This window comes from Helianthus annuus, chromosome 6 (genome assembly GCF_002127325.2).
Source record: "Helianthus annuus cultivar XRQ/B chromosome 6, HanXRQr2.0-SUNRISE, whole genome shotgun sequence".
Classification (NCBI taxonomy): domain Eukaryota; kingdom Viridiplantae; phylum Streptophyta; class Magnoliopsida; order Asterales; family Asteraceae; genus Helianthus; species Helianthus annuus.
Window position 1 is genome coordinate 66533925 of NC_035438.2, and position 7995 is coordinate 66541919.

At 42.3% G+C, this 7995-nt stretch overlaps 1 non-coding gene across 1 annotated transcript; it reads right to left on the reverse strand.

Moving 5' to 3' along the window:
* Window positions 1-7338: 7338 nt before the first annotated feature.
* Window positions 7339-7445, reverse strand: LOC118480066. The gene has a single exon (XR_004861705.1). It is a non-coding gene; the product is annotated as a small nucleolar RNA R71 (small nucleolar RNA).
* Window positions 7446-7995: the final 550 nt, after the last annotated feature.

Below are 7995 nucleotides of genomic sequence, written 5' to 3' on the forward strand. Positions count from 1 at the left end.
GCAGCAACACAATGCTTTCCCTGCAGAACAAAACAAATCCTACAGTTATCAAATTTAAGTAGGAGATAGATTGTAAGTTAAGAAACATGTAATTATTTTCAATAGATTCTGTAAACGGCCTCTGCGCCTTATCCCGAAATAAACAAACAGTTTCTATTATTCTTATGTTATTACAAAGTGCATGCAATTTCTTTTGGTAAGCGCAAAAACAGTATGGTAAAAATAATACAGTCTCATGAACGGCCAGTGATTACATCACTCAAGGCCATACGTTCACACATGAGCCTCATACCACTTTCATTCGCCTTACCTGATCAAAGTCATTGTACACATGCAAGATATTGTAAAACAAGCAAAACAAATGTATCCAGGTACACGACAGTGTATCATCGTTACTAAGCGCGGCAGCGCATTAACAAAAAAGGGGAATACACCCCTTTAAAATTACACAAATTGTTCAAATACAATTAATCGCAAAAAGGAAATCTATGCTACATCTTCATTCTCATCTGGAAAGATCTCCTTTAGTTGCGCCACATGGTCTTCAGACTATAAGGCAACATTTATAAGGTCCATTACGGGAAGCTGTAAGCTATTGAATACTTTAAAGCTGCAAGGGCAGCACCAGTGTTGGCACCATAAGTGGCGGACTTACTAGTATCCCAGTTAACTTTCAAAGCACTATTTACATGTTGCTAACATTCAGCATAACCTTGCGCATACCCGTCATTCTGCGCAGCAACTATCAACTGCGCAACGCTCTTATCCAGCTCTTCAAAATTCAACGCTGACTCAGCAACCTATAAAAAGAAAAAAAAGAGGCGAAATAAGGGAAGAAAGCGCAGAACATCCTCGCAAAAGAAGCAATGGAAAGTTAACTTACACAAGCAATTCCGCGCTCTTTCAACCATATCACCTTTCAAGGGCTCCAGCTCACTCTCCGCTGTCGCCCGCGCTGTTTCAGAATTCTCTAGTTTTTCCTCAACTTCGGTTAGACGGCGAGAGGTTTCAGTTTTCTCAGAAAGCGCATGCTCCAAGTCTTTCTTGAGTTGTTCCTAGTTAAGAAGCAAAGAAGTAAGTTCTTCCAACTCTTTATCTCTAAGAGCAAGGGAAGCGCAAGCTCGTACCTCTCGTTGCTCACTCCGCTCCCTGTGTGAATGCGCCTCATCAAGCGCTGCCTCAGCTTTCTCCTTCTTCAACTTTTCAACTTCCGCATCCTGTTTTTTCAGTTTTTCAATCTCAGCTTTGAGGTTATTGATAACATTGCAGAGTTTGGCTTGTTCAGCATTATCTTTTTCACAGATTTTCTTCCAGTTCTTGCGCTCCTCGGATAGGAGAGCAGCTTCCGCTTCTGCTTTTCTTTTCCAGCCTGCAACAGACCATTCTTCAGTCTTCCAATCAGCCTCAAACTTGGCCTGGTCAGCCTCCAGCTTAGCTTTCAACCGGGTAATTCAGTTTTCCTCTTCAGCAACCTTCTTCTAGGATATCTTGAAAGCGGCCCAATCTTTGTGCATATTATACCATTCGCGCACTATGCGTTGTGTAGTAGACACATGAGAGGCAGCTTCCTCAAGATAGGCATGATAGGTCTGCTCATAAGATCAGTTCTCTTGGAACTTAATCTCCCCAGGCGGAAAAGCCCCTTGAAACCAATCATGACAAACACGCCAATCAGAGAAAGTGTCACCTTTCTTCAGATTCCAGGCAGGTGCATGAATATCGGAAGCATTCTTCTCTGAATAAGTTCTATAATAATATTCCACCAAAGTTTCCTCTGGGCGGATAGGAGAATCCTTGCCAGTACCAGAAAACGAGCTTTGATTTTCAGCAGTAACATGCTCAATATTTTCAGGCATGGAACCAGAAACTTTAGAAGGAGATGTTGTAACTGGGATTTCTTCAGCAGTTTTTCCCTTATCCAACTCATGAGCAGCAAATTCAGGGGTTTTTGAGTCACCACCGCCATCCGCAACCTCTGGGATAACAACTTTTTTGGTTTCCTCAGCATCATCAACAGGCTTATCAGCCTCAATAACTTTCTCCACACCACCCTCAGGAACTTCAGTAGTCTTTAACTGATCAGCAATAACAACACGCGGAGGAGAGGGTGGAAGTTCTTCGTTAACCACAGGCAGTGGTTCTGAGGGAACAGGAGATGTGGGGATTCCTGAAAAAACAAAGTCTATAAATGCACAATGCGCATAAGGAAAAGAAAGCAAGAGTGACACTTACCAGAAATAGGCTCCGAGATAAAGGCATCCAAATTGCCTTTCCTGGTAATCTTTTTCTGCCGAATCTTCTTCGCAGGCTGACCTTCAGCCTCGGTACCAGTATGTTTTCTTTTTCCTACCTTAATCTGTACCAAGCGCTCAGGGCTTGATTCCAAATCAATGGGATCATCCCTCGTTCCTCGATGTGGAGTTAGTTATGGCTCTTCCGTAACGACCATTTGCGGAAGCTATGGTTATGTCCGCAACGACTCATGAGTGTCTGCGGTTTTGCATTCCCATATTCGCTCGAAACGGGTGTGTTGCTCGAATGTAGCTCTTGAAGGTTCAGGAGTCAGGGTTGCTGATGTGCGCGCGCGTACATTCCCTTCCTTCTTCTTATTAAAGAAGGGGTTCATGCACCCTCTGTGGTTGTGAACCGGACAGGAGGGATTTGAAGCTTGAAGAGAATGAAGGCAATGCGGTTTACCTGTTTCTGAGATGCGGTTCAGTCCAAAGAACAACGCTATCTGACACACCTGAACGGGCTCGTGTGTGTCATTTCCGCATATTCCACGTGTGCTCGTGGGTAGTGCGGATTGGAAGGAGGAATATCAGCAGTATCTTTCGGTTCCGATTTTGGCCTTCTAATAATAACTGCAGGCGCAAGACCCTCCATAGAGTCAGAAACCACCACATAATCACACAGGAGTCAGAGGAACGGCGCATACCTTTCTTCTCTCCAACATTTTTGACCTTAGAGGATTGAGCTTTCTCAGCATCACTCTTCTTCGGCGCAGAAGTAGAAGTCGTCGCGCGTCTTTTCTTCTCAGGGCCTATGCCCAGATTTAACAACTCACCTACTAAAGCGCAGAATAAAACTTGTTCAGACGCGCAAAAGAAGAAAGTAATAAACAATATGAGAAAAGCTTACCAGCACCAACAAGAGGTTGCACAAACAGATCAGCATCTTGGGGAAGAACAAAATTCTTCACAATCTGATGATACCACAGTTCCTCATCTGGTCTTTTTGCAATAGTACACATCTTTCCACCATCTCTCTCAAATGCAACAACGTACAGCGAGACAACTGCAAAAAAGGAGAAGTAAAGGTAAAATTCAAAAAAAAAAAAAAAAGAGAAGAGAAAAGGAGAGAGAGAAGAAAGACAGAAACAGGGCAATATCCTTACTCTTGCCATCCTCCATGTACACCGGTTTCTCCTCTCGTTCCATCTTCTAATTCAGACTCATACCGGCTCTAACAAGGGCTCTCTCCGGCAAAGCAATGTTCGGAACGTCTTTCAAATCCTGATACCAATTTTCGTCAACAGGGGTCTGGATAGTTTCAACGAGGACATCCTCTTTTCCCCTAAAAGTCATTTTTATCGGGAAAACCCTTGCTTTAATAAAAAAGAATTTTTGTTTCCAGTCGTGAAATGATTTGGGGGGATGAAGCAAAATCTTCTTCGTTGATGCCCTCTGAACAAACGAATAGAATCCCTAGGTACAGTGCATTTGATGAAAAACTCGAAACCGGGGAACTGTCGACTCAATATGCATCGTACGACACACAAATTCAAAATGCCGAACCCTAACCATACCAATTGGATGCATCTGGGAGACATGAAATTTGTAATACTCTAGAATTTCCAGGAAGAATTTTGTTGCAGGCAGACGAAAGTTGCCTGCACTAAAAAATCCCAAAACAAGGTCAAATACCCGGCCGGAGCATCCACTGCAGTTTGACCTTCTTCAGAATAAATGGCACCCCAGCTCTCTGGGAACCCAAGATTCTGAATCAAACCATCAAAGGTTGCCATAGGCCACTAAATGGTGGAAGCTCGACATACATTTCTTCTGAGTCTTCATAATGATCATCGGTTGACATAAGGAAGACGAAATTGCAATTCTTTCTAAGAACAGAGAAAGAAGATGAGAAGAACAGGATTTTTCAACAAAGTAATGATTGCTAGAAATGGGAAATCCGAAACGTTTATATACCCACCGCCATAAATAGATTCGGTAACTGCACAACACCTTTTTCGGGATAGCATGGTTACCCAAGCGACAGGGGTGAGTGGGAAATGACACCAACGCGGGTCCACGCGCGCATGTAAAGCATGTTCAGTAATGTACACCTGACAGTGACAGCCTGTCTTACAGTCCTCACTGTACACTTCTCACCCAAAGTTAAAGATTTTCAAAATCTCCATAATAGGCAAAGTAAATCTTCTTGCAGAAGATTTCCTCACTTTCGCGCCACAAAGCATTTCCCACACATAGTCCAGTGCTCCACTTATTTGCATAAGAGCATCACTAGACTAGGGGGACTTGAAGGGGTAAGGTCCCAAAAACCTCATATCAAGTACTTGGGACCATACCACAACCTCATCTCTTAGCCCTCTTTTGACCTTGCGCGGCCGCGCAACCGGTCCCACAAAGAGCTTAAGAGAAAAATAACAAGCAACATTTGCGCGATACAAGGGAAAGCATAAATCCTTGCGCCTTCATAACAAACAAAGGATGAGAATCCTAAGTTAGATATTTCCGCTTAATAATACCCAAACTTGGAAATTATTTACTGACATCACACGGTAAAGAGTCACACTAGATTATGGCCTTGATCTTCTAGAAGGACTCAACCATGCATCACCAGACGGTTATAACCGTCTGGACACGTGTCATCACCCCAGGCCATCCTGGGATCACGATGATGGAATGGAATTGAGGGAAAACCTCCATTTGCACACTTTCCACGTGGCATCTCCCCAGCCTTTGATTAAGATTGCGATCCGTGTGCCCCCATGATCCGATCAAAGGAGATAACAGAAGAAAAATAACCGCTTACGAGGTTAGCATCTTCCGTTAACTTTTCACCAGCAGGTTTTCCCGCCTAAACTTCCGGCTATAAATATGAGGATAATTCAGGTATGAAAGGCAAGTTACACACTCTTCATCAATACTTCTTCTTCTTCTTCTTCATAAACACATACTTATTCTCACGCCGGAGTCGGGTCAAGGAGAGAACCTCCATCCTCCCATTGACGAGACTAACGGTGTTCTATTTTGCAGTGTTCACCGGAGAAGGGGATCCGTCCATTCGAATCGAGCGAGAGAGAACCACCCTTTTATGCAGAATCAAACCCCCTAATTAATCTGATTCCGGTCGATTAATTAGTGTTTCTTCAAAGATCGATAGCAAGAATTCTTGACAATCAAAGGCCATGTTTGCCTAAGTCTCTTACATCACTTGGTGAAGACAAGCATTTAGTGTAATACTTTTGTTTTTTAATCTTTTTGCACTTTTTAATTGGTTTTGTATTAATGACTTTAATAACTAGTTTCTTATGTTGAAGGTGAAACTTCCTTATCATTTGTCCGTGGTGTCTTGGCATTATTTTACTATCTATATAAAATAAAAGATTTACACAATTCATATCTCTACGATCTATATAGAGATATGTTGGCTACCTGGTCGGGGGTTAAGGGAATGGTTTTGTAAGGTTCTTGCCTTGTTCAGTGTATAAATCCTGCAAGGACCTGGGTCAAGCTTACTAGGACCTCCTTCAATACCCACTGGTATTGGATGGCGGGGGTGCGAATGGCTTGATCCCCTCATATGTAAACTACTATTAATACATTAACCCGACTACTTGGGATTGTATCACTGCTGACTCAAACCACTTAGCCGTGGGTAACGTCACCTTCAAAAGAGGGGCCTACCACATTACGCATTAATAACTTAATTAATTATCTTTCAATATTCCAACCCTTTAGGATTGTATCCTTACTAACTCAAACTACTGGGTTGAGGGTAATGTCACCTTCAAAAGAGGGGCCTACTACTATAACTAATATAATCTCTTAAAAAGTGCAAAAGTGCGGAAAACATCAAAGGTTACACTAACGGCGAGTCGGATCCAAGTGATTCATCTTGTCTATCTGTTTTATTTTTATTTTCAGCATTTATTTTTAGTTTTATTTTTATGTTTTAACCTTTTTCTAAAATTTTGATTTGATTAGACGTTGAAGATAAACCGGTATTAAAAGCTCATGTGTCCTTCGATGACTGCGGTATCTTACCAACGTTATACTACGCTCACGATGGGTGCACTTGCCCATATGTGTGTTTAGTGTTAGTAGAATATCGTGTTTTATAAATTTAAAACTTGATTAAAGTGTTAAAAAGGGCTAAAAATATATACAAAAACATATAACGCTACACACGCATCAAGTTTTTGGCGCCGTTGCCAGGGACACAAGGATTTTAAGAAAGTTATGAATCAACGGCCTAATCGTTTTTCTTATTTTTCTGTTTTTTAGGACTTTTTCTTAAATTTTCAAGTTCTGCAGAGCTTAGCACGGGGCCGTGCCTGGTCGGACACGGGCCGTGCCCAACATTGTTACTAGCAGTTTTTTTTTCCGAGTTACAGAGAGTTGAGCACGGGCCGTGCTGGTGCAACACGGGGCCGTGTTGAACTCTCCAGTAACAGGGATCCGGAAAGCAATCACAGTAACTCCGACCACGGGCCGTGTTCATCTGAGCACGGGGTCGTGGTGAAACTTCTGACCTACATTCATTTTGTTTTTATTTCAGGGCTTGGAACCTAGGCGCCGCACTTAAACTTTCTACACAGTGTATGAGCTCAGTTCCAGTAAAGACATAAAAGAACCTCTAGAAGAACTCGAACGTTTTCTAAGAAAAAGACTTAAAGCTAAAAACCAAGAGAAAGTCTCGGGGGACCCACTTCCAATGGCGGATCAACGTACCCTCATGGATTACCTACGACCCACTGTAGGTAATCTTGCCGCTGCTATCAATGCGCCGAATGTCGATGCCAACAACTTCGAACTTCGGCCGCATTTGATCCAAATGCTCCAAAACTCCGCAACTTTCCACGGGCTTACGGATGAAGATCCCCATTTACATATTACCAACTTTTTGGTAATATGTGATACTTTTCAGATCAACGGAGCATCAAATGACGCCATCCGCCTCTGAATGTTTCCATTTTCACTAAAAGACCGAGCTAAGGCTTGGCTTAATACCCTCCCAGTTGGTTCGGTAAACACCTAGGATGAACTAGCCCAAAAGTTTTTGTATAAGTATTTCCCTCCTGCTAAAACGGCTAAATTAATGACTGAAACTAATACATACTCACAAGAGGATGGGTAATCTTTATATGAAACTTGGGAAAGGTTCAAGGAGCTACTAAGAAAGTGTCCTCATCATGGTCTTGCGGTATGGCAACAAGTATCCACTTTCTATAATGGGTAATCTTTATATGAAACTTGGGAAATGTTCAAGGAGCCACACACAAGACAAACACTTGACTCTAGCTCCAGCAGACTTGTTGGTGCATATGTCTGTCGACTTCGTCTTGTATCGAGTCTTGTAATTGATTAGATAGATCAGGGCATGAAAAATGAGAAAACATGTTAAAAGGTTCATTTCGCACGAAATGGATAAGCTATTTCGCATGAAATGACTTTGTCATTTCGTACGAAATAAGCTTGGCCATTTCGCTTGAATGATTTCATGCGGAATGCCCAGCCTATAAATATGTGTCTTGTCTTATCATTTGTAACGATCTGATTCCGGTGCCGAAGTGCTGCCGAAGTGTCTCGAGGCTGTAAATCGTTGTGTTTTCAATATAAGAGACAGTTTAAAGTGATTCTTGTGCAAATCAGCTGAAATAACTTCGATACGACTGAATTCCGCCTTTCATATTAATTAAAACTCTTCTGAACGACTCGTCTGGTCGTGAAAACGATCCTACAAGTGGTA